The sequence below is a fragment of the Triturus cristatus genome, chromosome 2_2 (assembly GCF_964204655.1).
Source record: "Triturus cristatus chromosome 2_2, aTriCri1.1, whole genome shotgun sequence".
NCBI lineage: Eukaryota > Metazoa > Chordata > Amphibia > Caudata > Salamandridae > Triturus > Triturus cristatus.
The window spans coordinates 339,920,302-339,937,790 of record NC_140582.1 but is presented as its reverse complement, the minus strand read 5'-3'; the positions used below and the strand labels follow the sequence as shown (position 1 = coordinate 339,937,790).

The 17,489-nt window shown below is 42.4% G+C and overlaps 1 pseudogene; it reads right to left on the bottom strand.

Moving 5' to 3' along the window:
* The window catches only part of LOC146862257 (uncharacterized), a 42,870-nt pseudogene extending 25,683 nt beyond the window's left edge, over positions 1-17,187 (bottom strand).
* Positions 17,188-17,489: the final 302 nt, after the last annotated feature.

The window sequence follows — 17,489 nt, the reverse complement described above, 5'->3', positions numbered from 1 at the left end:
TACACCGAAGGGCTTTTAGTCTAGATTTTGATTCAGGTTTTCAGCATTTCTTCCAAACTGGCAAGGCTTCTATTCTGGACATTGTTGCACTGAGTCCTCATGTGATAATTCTTTAACTCCCAATAGGGGTTTAAATCCCTGGTCAGAATTTACAGTTCAATTCAGACTACATTCTTCTTAGTGGGGATAGGGGTGCAGTTCTATAAAAGGCATACCCCCAGGGTTCAATACCAAAAGACCTCTCCACCTAGGTTCATCTTCTTCCCTGAAGTGAGATATGCCTACTTTTCCCTTGACTAAAGTCTTGGTATCTGTAAGATGGCAGATAGTTCCAGAGGTGTGTCTCATTTTAATATTCTTTATTAGATGGTAGCATTCTTCTTTTCTTTTCCGATCTCAGTGTTTCTGCCTGTGGGCTTTCTCCTGGTACTCAGACTCTCCAGCAAACCTGATACACCCTGCTTCTCAGACTGCTACTCCACTCCCCTTTACTGATAGACATTGGCCAGGACACCATTGGGGTCCCAGCCAGAACTTGATTAGAAGTGTGGATAAGATGGCCCCAAAGAGAGTGGCTGGAACATAAAAAAGACTGAGCTAAAGTTTGAGTTACACATAACCCAGGAGATATATCTATGGAAGAAAAAAGAGGAGATTTGACACTGGAGTGCGCCACAGTATGCGTGTGCACTGAGAGAACTTCTGAAAGGGCTAGTGAGCACAGGCCGTGGGTTCCATAACTGCGGGTTCTAAGAAGAGAGCAAGCAGGGCTTAAGGTCACGAAAGAGGGAATGCAGTACGATTTTTCTCGCTAATAAGCTACAGACAGATTCATTTCCCCCCAAGAACAAATGTCACAATCTATGAACATCTTACCTAGAATCCATTACAAGGAGGTGCATATACTATCTGGTATTTTTGTGTTACCATGTGCCTGTGTTTTTCTGTTAAGTAAGGCAAGACCATGAGTTACGCACTCTGTAGATAAAGATGACTAATGTTCTAAATGCTGTAATTGGGCATAAACGGCAATGTACCTTATCCTGACATGAAGACTACTTCCCCTTGTTGAAAATGTAATAAAAAAGATTTTTTTTTTTTTTAAATGAACAAAAGTCACAGTTTTCAACTGAGCTGGCAACATTTTCCCTTTTTCTGGTTGACAGTTTACATGTGTATAGTTATAGTGAAGACAAAAGTTCTGGGTTGACTCCCACCAAGAGATTTGGCAAGATCAACCACCACTGTAGGACTATATATATTTTCTAAACTTCTATGACATAATATTTCCAACAAACATATATTTCAATAATAAATATCTAAAAAAAATCAACAGGACAAAAATATTGACTTTGCATGCCTTTTATGTAAAGTAAAACTATAACGACTGCAAAAATATGGCAGACTGAAATATAGTCAATAAACAGGTAAGTGAATTAAATTTGAAATATTTAACATTATCCTAACTTTAAAAAATTTATTAACTTTACAAATGACATTCCATTAAAAAAATATATATTTAGAAAATATGTAAATACATTTTATAAATTAAAATATATATATATATATACATATGTATACTTTAAAATAAATGTAAGCAATAATAAATATAATATTAATTGTAAATAAGCATGAAGAATAAAGTACAAAATAGTACTATTAATTATAAATGATTAACATGCTAAAATTAAATACATGTATAAAATAATAGCATTAAAATTCAAAACTAAACACATTATCTGAAAATGTAATTATCTCTACAATAACTTAAATTAAATCCCCAATATATATATGTGAGAAAACAAAACATAAAAAATCCTCACTTCAACCTGAGCAACAGTAGGAAAGGTGTTAGACTTTGGAGGGTTCAGATTTTCCTTTCCCACTCCAACCTGCACAGAGCAACAGTAGGGAAATAGTTGGACTTTAGCACCATCGGATATACTATTCCCACTCCAAATTCAGCACTTTCTCTTCCTCCTTCTTTCCCCCATGGTGCTTTTTCTTTCTCTTGCTGTGAATCAAAGTCTGTTGAGGAAATATAAGTGCAGGTCCCCAAAACTCAGCACCACAGGAAACTAATGGCTCAAATTAAGCACTGTCTACTTGGGTTAAAGAGAGGACATTGCAGCAGGGCCTTCTCCTCTTGCATTGGGCTTTGTTTTGGGCCAGAGACATCAGGAGACAAAGCCAGCAAATGAGTCCTGGTACAATGAATCTTTTACCAGTGCTTCAGAGCTTCTTTCTGAAGCTGGGTATGTTACAATGTTCTGAATTAAGAAGGCTAGACCATAAAGATCATAAACTGGAGAAACAACACTGGTGAGAAGCTGAAGCACAACCAGACGGTAATCTAATTTCTAATGTAATGTCTTCAGCCTATCAGTAGAGGCAGAATCTTTGAGGGAATTTCCCCAGTTTTCTTACTCTGGAGAGAAAAGAGAGTAGCAAATGTTGAAAGAGATCACACACCAGGAATACCAAGTGTTGCAGAAAAGGGGCATTAGCGGAATAGGCAACACCCCAGTTTAGGCAAGAACATTAGTGTGCCAGACAATTGAGCTCAATGTTTATTCCTGTACAAAATATATACATTGTTAAAGTGTTAGGGGGTCCATTAGGTGCAGGATGCAGAGACTGAGGAACTGTGAAGGCTTTAACCCTAAGGCAGTGAATCCGCATCTTGTGTTTCATGCAATGTGTCCTCAAGGGGAGACCGTTCACATATATATATTCATGGGGAAACAGCCATTACAACGCAGCTGTTTCCACACATGCCATTACAATGCAAGATTAACAATGCATGTATCATACTAACACGTAGACTTTACATTGCGTTGTTTTACTACGCACATGTTTTATCACGCATGCCTTTACAACAAATGTTGTTGTAAAGTTATGTATGTTAAAGGCATATGTGTAGGAAAAAAATATATGCATATGTGTGGAAACAGCTGTGTTGGTAGGCGATCCATGTCGCAAGAGGAACCGGAGAGACTCGTCTGTTTCCTCACAACGACGTGCACCGTCCTCTCAGACGAGCAGCGTGCACAATTCACGAGAAAAGAGGTAAGGGGGATTGGACCTGGGGCTGAGAGCTACTATTTTAGGGCTTGGGCGGCAGGTGAGGTCGCGCAGGGGTAGTGTTTTAGTGCTTAGGGTAGGGAAAGAGCTATGGGCCGGAGAGGGTAGCGTAGGGGTAGTGTTTTAGGGTATAGGGGATGAAAATGGCTGGGGTGTCACACAGGGGTATTGTTTTAGGGTTTACGGTAGGGGAAGGGCTGGGGGCCGTGGGGTCATGCAGGGGTTGGGTTTTAGGGTTTAGGGCATGGGAAGGGCTGGGGGCCAAGAGGAGTCGCGTTGGGGTAGGGTTTTAGGGTTTAGAGCAGGTGAAGGTTTTTTTAGAAGGGTTGAGGGCCAGTGGGGGGATGCACCATGGACCTGAATTAGGGTTTAAGGTAGGGTTCAGGGAAACCTTTACCGCGCATATGCTGTTATCATACATGCTTTCACAATGAATTTTGTTATAAAGGCATGCGTGGTAAAGGCATATTCATTGAAAAAATATGCGTGGCAAAGGTTTGCATTGTAATGAAATTCACGTTGTAACGTATGTGTGGTAAAGACATGCGTTACAAAGGAATGCGATGTAACGTCATACAACCTTATCCATGCATATAATATGTAAATCCGTCATAGAAAATACACTCAGGTGAAAGTGAAGTATTCCACAGATTTTACTGAGATGGTTAGTGGACACTTCTCAAAGAGGTACACAGAAAAAAGATCTGTGTCTCGGCCCACTAGACCACCTACAGCCAATGTTCAATCTTCCAATATCAGGGTGAGAGGGCAATGGCCACCCTCCATTATGTTGAAGTGCAACATTTCGATGTATTTCTAGGTCATTAGAATGTAGTATTTCACTACAGAGCAACAGAAAAACAAATGGAACAGCTCTCATCTTTCTCAAAATGTGAGGCAACTTGCCAAACACACAGGGTGGTCTAGAATGCCGAAGAAGAAGCAGGGATTTGCAACAACGCAAAAGGGGTTTTCACTCAACCTCAATGGTGATAAGACAGAGGTCATGATCCTGGGCAAGAATCCTCAACTCTGGGGCCCACAACACTGGCTGGAATCCCCAGGGGCTCTTCCCGACATGTTCCCCAAGTTTTAAAATTTGGGTTTTTTGCTAGATGTGAGTCTTTCCATGAAGTCTCAGGTGGTTAACGTTACCGCCTCCTGTTTTGCTGTGCTCAAGTGGGTGAATAGGATCATCTGGCTGTTTCCCCAGGCAGCGCAAATGATAGTGATCCAAGCTCTAATGTTATGTAAACTAGATTATGGCAATATTCTGTATTTTGGAATAGATAAGGCTTCCATCCGACGATTAAAGGTAGTTCAGAATTCAGCTTATAGACTTCTGTATCAGTTTCCAAAACACGCTTCGGTCTCACACCTTTTCCATGAGCTTCATTGGCTTACGGTGACAAAGACTATACAATTCAAAGCTCTGTGCTATATGTACAAAGCTAGAGCCAGAGTAGGTGCACAATATATTAAGGATCTGGTGGTGCCTTATCAACCCACATGTATGCTGTGATCCCTGAACCAGGCCTTGTGTATTATGCCCAGGATTCACTTTGCCCACATAGGAGGGTGCTCCTTTACATTCCTGGGTCCAAAACTGTGAAACTCCCTCTCAGAGCCCCTGAGAAACTGAACTTCACTACTTGCATTCAGTAAAGGCCTGAAGATATGACTGTTCTAAGCTGTCAATCTGGACATCCTTATCCTTGCTTAGTGACGGGAAACCCTTTTTGGTAGCTGCATGCTTTATAAATCATGGTTATAATAATACTAAAACACAGTTCACTGTGATTCTCCCTGATGTCCACCAGCCGTTCTCTTTTCCAGGATCCTTCTACAGAAGGAATCCCAGGCTCAGGATGCATGCTTCACATTATTTTATATGCTGTCCCCCCGCAAAACAAGTACCCGTGTGCAACTGTAATGACAACACAGAACTTCCCCAGTACTGTACAGTTAACTGGGTTTCCAAGTTGGAATGAGGCTTTTTTTAGATCTCTTTCACTTCAGGTTCCTCGCCTGTGGAAGAAATCTACACAACAGGATGCAGGCTGTCCATGCCAAATAAAAGCTTGAATATAACCAGAGCCATCATCAGAAGATTTATTCTACACCATGAAGCTAGTGCTCTCAGGCGGAATTTCTGTTATGGAGCAAAATATGCTGCTCAACAGCAATCTTTTAAAAAGATCAGAAAACTACAGGGGAGCTGGGAAAAACTCTGATAATCATCATTCTCAATCCAACGTATTGATATCCACAAAAAGGGAATACGCTTTAAAGAAATACATTTGCTATCTACTGGCTTCCTTTAGACACCCGTTCGCCCTAAGCTGCAGTGGTCTACAGGCGGAGACTACTATGGAAACAGATTTCTGAATTTAAATAGTTCCACACAGCAAAAAATTCCTCGTTCTGTGGACATGGCGACTCGGCTAGAAACCTGTTTTGACCGAATGAATACAGGTGGCATGATCTAAGCATTTTTTTTGGGCGATATTCTTACCCGTTGTGAAGGCGAGGGGTGATCCTGCCAGCTTGTGTTCCTGGGCGCTGTCCTGGGTTTGCCGTTTGTCTCCCTCCCGCTCCCGCCACTGTACTCGCGGATGTTGCACGGAGGGGGACTGCCATCCCCAGGATCCCTAGCGGTGCCACGGGAAGCGGAACCCGAACACGCCCATTGTACTTTCGCGCCGGGAGGCGTTTAAAAACTTTGTGAGCCACCGCATCGCGGGTCCGCGCGCGGGCAGCGCCGGGAGAAGCCCGGGACAAGGGCGGGACCGTCTGTGGCCGTCCGGGGCAGGAGGAGGCAGGGCAGGGCCACGCCTCTGTCATTCGAGTCCTGGGGCCCGTGTGCCCCCACCTCAACATCTGGTGTTACCCCTTTCGAAGGTACTGTGCTGTGTCTGTGGGGCTTGTTTCCACGCCTGTAGTGTACTTTGCTCATATACCATCTAGTGGGATAGGTCTAGGGCCATAATGGGCAAAAGGAAAATGACGGATGCCAATGGCAGTGTGGCCAAAAGAAACAAGGCCCGAAAATCCAGTAAGAAACCCATTCAACCTACTACCTTACAACGTATCGAATCCTTAGTTGACGACTGTACTACGATCCTGGATCCTGATCTAGCTACTATGCCTTTGTCTCCGTCTCCGTTGCCTTCAAGTAATCCTTGCCCAGGCCTTGTTACCATCCCCCAAATGTTTAGTAAAAAAACTGCCCCAACTTTCTCAATCTTACCAACGACAACAGCTCTGGACAGCACCCAAAGCCACTCCACTATTCCTGGAGCAACTACTGAAGCTTTAAACCCTTGTGCCTTTGTGGATAACTTGGTACCTCTTGAACCAACTGTCATTGTTTGTAAAAATCGTTTTGAGGTCTTATCTGACCTGGGTAACGATTCTGTAGAATGTTTTGATATTACTTCTAGCTTACCTATACCTGTTGTTTTAGACCTTCCCGGCGATGGAGTTCTTGCTCCTGGACCACCTCCGTATATGGATAGCCACCAACGGGAGGTAGTGGCAGACCCAGCGCCGGGTGTACTCATGGAAACTATAAATGCACTGAAACTTGAAATTAGTGATCTAAAAGTGCTAGTTAAGGAATTACTATTAATAGCGAAAAGACCCCCCATTCAGTCCTCGCAACTACCAATTGCTCCAACTAGTATTGCTCATTACCCTCATTTACCAATAACTCCTTCCCTTACTATTACTGATTCTAGTGTACCCACGCTCATTCAACCACCAGCGCCACCCTTACAAGCTAGATCAAATTCTATACCATCCATCAGAGCTGGGACTAACTTACCTATTCCTAATAAAAGAACGTACTCAATGTTGCACGATAATGTTACAACTAATCAGTGTCATCTTCCTTCAAAATCTGCAGCCCCCGATTCGCTCTGCCAACCCTCTGTAGTGCAAAATCTTAGAGTCAACTCTCAGCCCATTGTCCATATGGTGGGTGTCCCCAAGAGTGATAGGTATGAGAGCGAAGAATCCTTAAAGAATAAAGTTACACATTGGATTCGCTACACCAGAGGTTGTCGATCTCTTATTAGAGATGACCTCCTGAGGGCTCGCAGATTAAGATCCAATAATTCTCCAACGGACACGATTGAATTGACCCTAGCTAATCATTATCTAGCTGAAGGCCTCATTGCACTAGAGTATAGATCTTCCTCCCCTGACTCGTCTTCCATTCAGTTTAGACATCCTTCTACACTGAGCCATGTCCCTGTGGGGTGGAGAAGCGGGTTGCCTTACCAAAGGCTCGAGGGAACATCCATATTGGGACAAATTGACTGACTAACAACTGTGCCCTACACGTCACCATTTCCTACCGAAGCAACTCAAGCCGCTTCTATCCCCAATTGTAGACTGACCCCTGAAACATCGTCCTCTACTATTTTCAATGGGGATAGGGGGGAAGGTGTACTAATAAGGGTTGTTCCAACATTGATCCCATTGGACTCTATCACTCCCCCTTCCCCAGCACCAAAAACGACCCTTAAAATTATTTCTTGGAACATTGCGGGTCTGAAAGCTAAACTCCCACTCCCAGATTGGAATAATTTTATTGCCACTTTTGATCTCTGTATATTTCAAGAGACCTGGAGTGTCACACCTCTATTCAAATCGGGTTTTTCATGCCATTGCGTTCCTGCGGTCTCCACTGGCCGCGGACGCCCCTCGGGGGGCCTTATAATATGGATTAATGTTGCCCTCTCCTGCAGAGTTAGACATGTACGAAGTCCATCTCCGGACGTGCTGCACCTAACCCTGAGCGGGCTGAAAGGGGGGCCAACTATCGAGCTTTTTAACATCTACATTAGGGGTACTCAAGGAGGATCTAAGTCCCCTATTGTTACTATCCTAGAAGAGGAACTTTCCTCTTGCCCTCCGAATTCATTTATACTGGTTGCCGGAGACCTGAACTGTACCTTTGAACCTCTTGCTTCCGAAGACATCTTGGATGTTGCAGAGGAAGATACTAGGTGGGGTATACCCTCCCTTACTGTCCCCCCAGTAACGAGATGGTCACCAGTGGTAATTCAAATGAATGCTCTGGTTATGGAATATGGGCTGAGAGCTGCTAATGGTCGACTCCCTTCCGACCTTCATGCAGCATCCACCTTTAATAGAATCTCTAGCCCAGCAAGAATCGATTACATCCTAATCAACCGAAGACTCTGGCACTATGCAGTGGATATGGTTATTGTCCCTACCATCGACAGTGACCATAACCCCCTGTGCCTGACTCTAAAGAGCCTATGGACCCCTGATCAATCAACTTCCGATCATCGTCCGACATTGCTTACAAGAGATGTCATCCCATCCAATTGTAAAAGATATCTCAAATGGCCTAAAATTGCAGTTGACAAACAAAAATTGTCCACTATTAAAGAAATACTGCTACTAAAAATGGCTGAACTTAGGCAAGCATGTGAAGACGTCAACGAGAAATCAAGGGCCGTGTCCATTCATGCAGACACCATTGAGTCAATTGGGTCTCTTTTTATATCTCTTTCCTCTAACAACTCCCACAAACACAAAACATCCGGTTCTTGGTTCAATTCTGAGTGCAGATCCAGCAGAATAATGCTTGCATCCGCCATTAAATCTAAGGGTTGCATTTTAATTAAAAATGCTAGGTCTACTTACAGGAAGGCTGTAGCCAACGCAAAGCGTACATGGGAAGAATCTCATTGGCTGGCTTTAAAAAATGCTAGCCTAGCAAGGGATGGGACCACATTTTGGAACCTTTGTAGATACTCCCAAGGTCAAGAATCTGATATAATTCCTAACCATATCACCAATCATGAGTGGTTTACCCATTTTTCGTCACTTTACTCGGATGACAGTACACAAAGTACCAGTGTTTTTTCTACTATTGTTCCCATAGACCTAACCCCGCCTAACAATGATTCCTTTACTGAAACAGAAGTTAGGTCTGCCATCAATAGATTGGTCCCTGCTAAAGCTGCAGGCCCAGATGGCCTGCCTGGAGACTTGTTCCGCTCCGACCCCAAATCTTGGGCTGTGTATTTTACCATCTTACTTAACGTCTTTCTTAAGGGGCTACCCATCCCCGAGTCATGGAGGGGGGCGGAGGTTATACCAATATTTAAGAAGGGCTCCAGGGAGGACCCTGCTAACTACCGCCCAATAAGCCTTATTGACGTTAGCCAGAAGGTGGTTGGCAGGGTTCTGCTGGAGCGAATTCTATTGTGGGTCACTGACAATGACATTCTATCACACTACCAAGCTGGGTTCAGGCCATTCACGAGCACGATCGACCAGGTCTTTAGGCTCCTTCTGTTATACTGGAAAACTGTCCAGATTGGTAGGGGCAATCTCCATCTAGCCTTTATCGATCTGAAGTCGGCCTTCGACCTGGTCCCTCGTGACCGTCTATGGTCTGTCCTCCACGACTTGGGTCTTCCGCCTTATATCCTCGACCTCCTGGTACGCCTTCATGAGGGGAATTTTGCCAGGGTGAGATGGGGTAGTCAGGCGCAGAGAACTGATAAGATCCCAGTCAGCAGAGGAGTCCGCCAGGGCTGTGTACTAGCGCCCACTCTTTTTTCCCTTTTTGTGAACGGTGTGGTGAAATTTCTGCTAGAAGTCCCGGCGGACGCACCTGTTTTGGCGGGGGAAAAAGTCCCCACTCTTTTATTTGCTGACGATACCCTGCTGATATCTAAGACACCGGCAGGGTTACAGAAGCTTTTAGATAGATTTTATTTGTTTTGTTCGATGAGAGGTCTGGTCATTAATACATCAAAAACCAAGCTCCTCTCTTTTAAATCTCGTAAATCACCTAGTGTATCTATTTTGTCTGATAGAGTTCCCCTAGAATACGTCAAATTATTTGACTATCTAGGTATCGGGATCTCTGACAATCTGAGCTGGAAGCCCCACATTCACAAAATGCTGCTTAACCACAAGCTGGCCACGGGGGTGATTGCTAAAGAACATCGCTCCTCGAGGAGCAAGCCAATTACTCCCGCATTAATGATCTACCAGGCCAAAGCAGTAGGTTTGGCCATATATGGAGCCGAACTCTGGGGGTTCGAAAACACGGATGAACTTACTTTGTCCGAGAATAAATTTCTAAGAGAACTAGTATCAATGCCTAGGGGTACTCCGTTGAAACCTTTTTTTAGTGATCTGGGCAGGCGTTCATTTAAAGATATTGTTAGGCTACGCCCTCTGTTATTTTGGGCTCGCCTATGGCGCACCCCGGAGCTAGCAAAATATACTGAGGGCTTGAGAGAAATAATGAATATAGCTGGCTCCCAAAAAATAAGCTGGCTTCGTAATATCAAAAAATCTCTTATCCAGCTTGGTCTTAACGACCTTTGGGAACACGGAGCCCCCGTGAGTAAGGTCGATCTCAAAAAAGCATATTGGGCCTGGATTGACAACCAGGATCTTGGTAGCTCAAGTCTTGGAAGATTAACCGAAGCTTTCTACGCCTTCAAGCAGACAGTTAACTTTGAGCCCTTTCTTGAGTTTATATTAAAACCTAGGGACAGAGCACTGTACTTTCAATTCAGACTTGAGATCCTCCCTACTCGCGAATTTACTAGCAAATGGAAGCCTCCCTATCAGACCCCCGCTACTTGCCCGACATGTCCCGAAAAAGTAGAAAGTACAGCTCACATTATGTTTGAATGCCCAGTGTACAGTAATCCAAGAAAAAGATGGTTACCCCCTGCCTGCCATCTCCTGTGCATTTCGAACTATCGTGTTGCCCTACGTATTCTTCGCTCTGACACAAGTTTGGTGTTAGTCTGTGCTGTGGCCAAATTTCTGGGCTGGTCCTGGATCATTAGAAATAAACTTAATAACTGCACTAGTTGATACAATGAACTGTCTTTTTACATATGTCTTTTTAAACCGTATTTTTAAATCTGTATTTCTAATATGTCTTTTTAAACCAGCCATTAAGCTATTATCACGATCTGCTGTAAAATTTGTTCCCTAATGAACTTCTATTTTTACTATGCTTTTTTGTATATGCTTTTATGATAATTCTTATTGAAATAAAGCTTTTTGACTGAATGGCATTTTTTTTGTTCCCAGTTTTTTCTCTTCAAAATCTTGCAGTTAAGTCTCGGACTACTGCTTGAACTTTTGCCTTTGGCTAGACACATCTGTCCCAAAATCTTGAAGATCTTTGAGCTACTAGAGATACCCCCAAATATCCATAACCCCCAAAATATGTAAATTGGTGGTCCTGATGAAGGTGGATCAAAATTAGAAATCCCACCGAAATGTGCATCGACCTGTTGATTTGAAATCCCAACTTACAACACAACAATGGCCATTTCCTGAAGTTTTCTCTCCATAGTTACCATCTGTGTATGTAATTGCGGTTGGGAAGGCTATGTATGAGATGTGATTGTAATCGTGTGCTGCTGTATGTCAGGAGAGAATAGTTTTGTGTGGCTGGTTGCTGGGGGGACACATTAAGATATGTACTAAACATGTCTCCTAAAATTGTACAGTTTCTAATCTGTTTTATATTACAAAGACAAACATTTGATACACTGTAATGTGGAAGAATTGTATAATTCGAATTGATGATTAATATGTAGATATGCAAAAATATTTGTAACTTTATATACTAAAATGAGAAGAAATTCTAACTGAAAAATAAAATAGGATAAAGATTAGTATGTTTATGTCTTTGATTAATATGTAATAAGTTCAGTGGTGATAAGCCCATAGAGCTTTTATAAGCCTACAAAAAAGTAATACAGGTCTCATGGGAGTTTGTTCTGCTTTCAATTGTCCCCTCCCCCTTGCTCCTAGACCTATAAAGTGTTTCTTAGGGGTTACCTTCTTTATATAGTGATTACAGGCCTTCCTGGTCATTAATTGAATGTTACTTACTTTTACTACAAGGTGGTGTGCCCTGATACGCTCCAATGTAGTAGTAGCTTCATAGGGACCTTGTCTTGGTTAGAGCTGCACCACAGCCATCTCCATGGATCTCAATCCATCAACAACGGAGAAAACGATTGCCACATTTTGGGTAACAAACAAAAACTCTAATTTTCGGGTTTGACATGAGAATTCAAATCTCCTCTAGTTTACCTCCTAATCCGTTGATGGACAGTCTCTTCTTTTCTGAATGACCCCTTTTTTTGTACACCACCTTCCAAGCTTTTATAAAAGCATTATAACCCACCATTTTTACTGTACTTTCACTTGTATCCCACCAAAGGTTACTTCAGTTTCCACCTGAGTTAATTTCAGAGCTCCATGCTCACCTTTTCCTTATTCTCTCACCACCAGTCAGTCCACTAAAGCTTCATATTGTTTTTTTCCTGAAAGTTAAATGCTTCTTGTTGCTTTCCATGTTTCTTTTATTTCTGAGACTACCTTCTATTTGTTATTGTTGATTGTAAAGTGCACTGACGCCCCTTGGGGTAGTGTACTGCTATAAAATATCTTAAATACATAACTAAATATAATGCAGATACCGTTAGTCAATATAGCCCAGTATATGTACAGCAACATTATAATGTGTTAATGTTTGTGTTAGAACCCATTCAGGGGCCATGGGACAAGCAGAGATTACTGGTCCGCGACTCTGGATGTTGGGTCATTTATCACTGATGTCACAGGGCCTGCCCTGCAATAGCAGTACATACTGGGTACCGAGGACACCCTTTCTGCACTTGAACCCCAAGGTAGCGAAGAGGAGCTGTCCAAGGCTACCAATAGAGGTAGTGTGGAAGTAGAGACTCAGAACTCTAACAGTTAAACAACCGATTCAATAAGTATTTTCCAGCCCAGTACTTTTCGTTCCAAAAACAGAACTACTTTAATCATACAACAAAATGTAATACTACACATAGGAAATATTTATAAGCTACACATTTCTCAGATCGGTGTTACAGGAATAAATCTGGCACAGGGTGAGCTCACTATAATATGGCACAAGCAGCTTCCCTGGTTCTGTGCAATTCAGTTCCACTTGTTTAAAAAACTAGCTGGAGTTTCAGCAAAGGGAGACACAGTCAGTGTTCAAGATCTTGAGACGTAATTTACCTGGGGGACCAGGTGCTTGGATTGCACTAACATGCAGTAAATGCTAACCAAAGCATCGGCTAGATGTCCTGCTCATAGCTCCCAATAGTGTTTGCTGGTGGCCCCACCTACTGTGACTCTTGCCATTGGTGCTGATTATGGTGTCTACAGGTAGGAGCAGAGCAGATCTGGAAGCACCCCAAGGTTCCTCACCAACATGAATCCTCCCACCATATTGTTCTTGGGTTTTTGATCGAAAGACTCAATGTCATAGAAGGTGATGTTTCGGCTTATTTTGGAAATTTATAGGGAGGCTGGGAAAGTCTCTCCAGACTTCGGACAGCATTAGTTACACTCCCCAGTTCACTCAGATTCTTCTTGGTTGCCCCACACTCTGGGAAACGCATATGGGCTTCTCCTTCTTGCGCAGTCTCAATCTATAGAGTCAGGCACTGTTTCATCTCTCTGGAGGCAGACCTTCATTTCTCTAGAAAGATGCACAGATTTCAGGTGATGTCCTGAGTTCTGAGAAACAGGCTATGAAAGATGCAAGTTCTGTATCTCAGTAGTCCTATGAGTACTCTGCGGAGCACTCACTCCCTTAGTCACTAAAGAACTTGGAACTGGAACCAAGTGGGATAGTTTGGGTCCCACTTTTAGACACATTTTCCATACGGGGGATGTTTATCTCACTGTCAATATCCAGGCACTACTTTGGGCGGTTATTTTTCATACTTAATGTTTCCTTCTGAAAAGGAGGCACATTATTTGTCAGTTGAAAGTTCCCAAAAGATAAGCACAATTAAGTATCAAGACTCCGCACCTGGCCATCATCAGAGTTCTGAAGTAACACTCAGGGGAGTGACAGCGTGGGCAGACCCTGCCTGGAAAAATCACTTTCCTTACCACATCATATGCTTACTCAGCTCCCCTTCCCTACAATTAATCCAAATGGCAGCCACTCAGGAAAATTGAATCATCAGACTCTTGCTAGCAGGTAAAAATTGAATAACTAAGGCAGCCTTTTCCTCTCACTCTTCATTGTCAGGGGCTACACCCTTTAGTTCAGGAATGAAGTAAGACAGTTCCACTGTCTGGGAAACAGAACCTCAACTTTCATCCGATGTTATGTTTGTTCTAGGATATCCAAAATGGATCCTACTGGTCTCCATAGCCTCACAATCACAAACAATATTAAGTCTTGCTACCAGTCACCAAGAATGCAACACGCACACTACTTCCACTCTTTGATGTAATTGAAGAGTCTGGCCATTCCATTCAATGGGAATTTTACACGCGTGGACCCACACATCCCTATACATTAAAAAAAAAGGTCTGGCCAGTACTACCATTCATAAATATAGTACGCTGCCACCATTGCTTAATGTATATCACCCAGGACATAGACAGTCATCACTTGTTGATGAAAGAGCACACTTGGTGTGCCTATTCAGACTACAGAGCTAAGCTCTGGTCTCAGAACGTGATGAAAAACCAGACTTCAGAGTTCGTGCATAATTGTTGTGTGTGTTAGACCAAAATATATATGGATATCAGATAACCTACAACTAGGATCACTCAGGGCAGTTGTGCAAGTCTGTAATAGCATGCAGGAAACATCTTCCCAACAATTTGTATCATCCTTGTGTCAGCCTGATGATAGGACATTCTCTGGGGTCAATCCTACTGTAAAAGGAGCAAACGGAGTTCCACTGTTAGGGAAGAAAAAACATTTAAATCAGAACATTTATTAGCTAAGGCCTGCCCATCAGGCCTATTTTCCGCAGAAATGATAAAAAAAAGTACAGAGCTCCAAAAATCAGAAAAACTGAGAGGACATAATGGGCAATGCTCTAACAATGCACACACATACACATCTACATGCATACATTCGCACAAATATTTTATACACACACCTGACAAGTGCACATGCCATCAGTGAGTCTGCCAGTTTTAGAAAAAGAAGAAGAAATTAACCAGCCATTATGGTAAGGAAATATCACTCCTTGATCATAGAACAGCAATATAATGGGAGTCATACCTTTGTTAACTAAAGGGGGATAGAAACCTTGAATTAGTCCTGGGTAAAAGGTATGTTATGCAAGTGTAATTAATGTTACTCTTGCTACACGAAATTCCCCAAATTACGCTATTATGCAAGTGGCTGTTTACGTTAATTTCATATATTTACATATTTTTAGTGCAAAATGCATCTGGATGTTGGGAGGAACTTTGTGTTAAAATACAGTGTAAAATGCTGCTTTAAATGTCAAGAAATGATCTGCAATTTCACTTATTTTTTTAAAATGTCATGTAATTACACAAAAGCAAATTACACAAATATCTCGCACCTCTTCCTAAAATGCAAAGTCTTCAACTGGAAATGACTGCCATCAAGAGCAAACCTGAGAAAATGTTAATCAGTTAAGTGAATTTAAATGTAGAAGCAGTTTTCTTCAGTTACAAGAACACAAGGAAATCTGCCTATTTAAATTAGGGGCAGAATAGCATGAAATGTTACTATTTTGAAGGGAAGGTGAAGAACAGACTTGTTCACTTCTCGAGGTCCACTAATAGACAATATTCTCAGAATCAATATTATGAGATATATTGGAAAACCTGCATCTTTGGATTTCCCTTGTATACATTATGTGCCTAATTTACAAAGATTCAATTTGCAAAAGTGGTCACAAACTGTTCACTGACTTTTTGTGAATGAAACCTGATTTTGCAAACCAACCTATGTACAAATAGCTCAATTCAATAAAAAAAAGGAATTGCACTGAATCACAAACCCTACTGTCTAATGAATATCCATTAGACATGTTGCAATTTGAGACTCAGTACGATTGGTCACAATCACAAGGGTGGTCGATTGCTAGTGTCAGCAGGCCACCATCTCGGTGCCGTTAAATAAAGCAATGGTATTTTTTTTATTTTTTTTTTATTTAGTGCAGCTCATTTTCCTTAAAGGAAACCCGGCTGCACTTAAAATTTTTTTTTTACCTTTTCTTAAAAGTTGTTTACTAGTTGGCAGTGGCCCCCTGGAGCACTGTTTACTCCCATGTTTACGGTTACAAAATACTGATACATCTCATACTGATTCACAGTTTGGAAGGGAAGCCTACTACACACCACTTTCAAATTTCAAATCAGTATCCATTCGCAATACCATTTTAGGAGTCGGAAAAACTGTACTGACTCCTAAAATAGTATTACTGTAGCTAAAGTAAATGCACGTATCTTGAAAATTGCCTGTTTATGCCTCCAAAATAGGTTAGTACATCTGGCCTTTTGTCTGCTAAAAGCAAATCCAATGTGTCAGAGGAAAAAGCAGCAGAATTAATGTAAAAGCATGTGGGAATCAGTGCTCAAATGCATACGTTGATAGCCAGAACACTGTATTTAAAGAACACACCATGACCCCCAGAAGTTACCATACACCACAGAATTCGAATTTTAAGGTTCCGTAGTACTGCCAGGGCTGGCTTTAGCGCTGGTGGTGCCCGGTGCAACAATCACGTTTGGCGGCCCCACGTCCCATGACCGTCTCCTCGGATTCTCTCACTACCACCTGCAGAAGTGCCCCTCATCTCTCCTATCATAAGATATTGCTAAACGCATCTCCCCCTCCACAGGTCAGCGCCCAGTGCGGCTTCACCGGTTGCACTGCCCTAAAGCCGGCCCTGATTACTGCTACGGTTTTCCGGAACTCCTGTAATTAGGATCTAACACTCCTGGATTCAGTACGTCTTTAAGTACCTGCGCTCTGAAATTGCCTAGGTGTAGAGTTATGATCTACCACAGATCTAAATAAATTTAGATATTCAAATGGCACGATGTCTGTATCACGATTGAAGACTCATTACACAAAATTAAGGGATGTGCTGATGAAGGCGAGTTTACTTTCAGCTTCTTCACTGGGCCTGTGTTGTCCTTGGCCCCACCTATATCTGTGTATCCCAGTTTTATATCAGCTATACTGCACTCTCGGTGTCCTCGTAGGTGTATCCTTGTTTCTCCTATTCGAAGCCCCATGACACAAGCGAATTGCATTATGGCAATCTGCTGATAATTCATTAACAATGAAACACCGTGATTTTGGAAGCCAGAAAAGGTGAGAGCCAGAGGTATAACACAGAGACGTTTTAAGGCAGAGGCAGTGTGCGCGCTGGCCCAGGGCCCCAGCCTTTCAGGGGCCCCTGATAGAGCCACCTCTGTTCTGCAGAGAGTCTTGCCCTGATGACCTGGAGTAATTCTCAAAAAATTGTTTTAAATACCATGCTCCTTTAATTTATTTTTAATGTGGGTGATGAGTGAACGTCTATTATACACATATT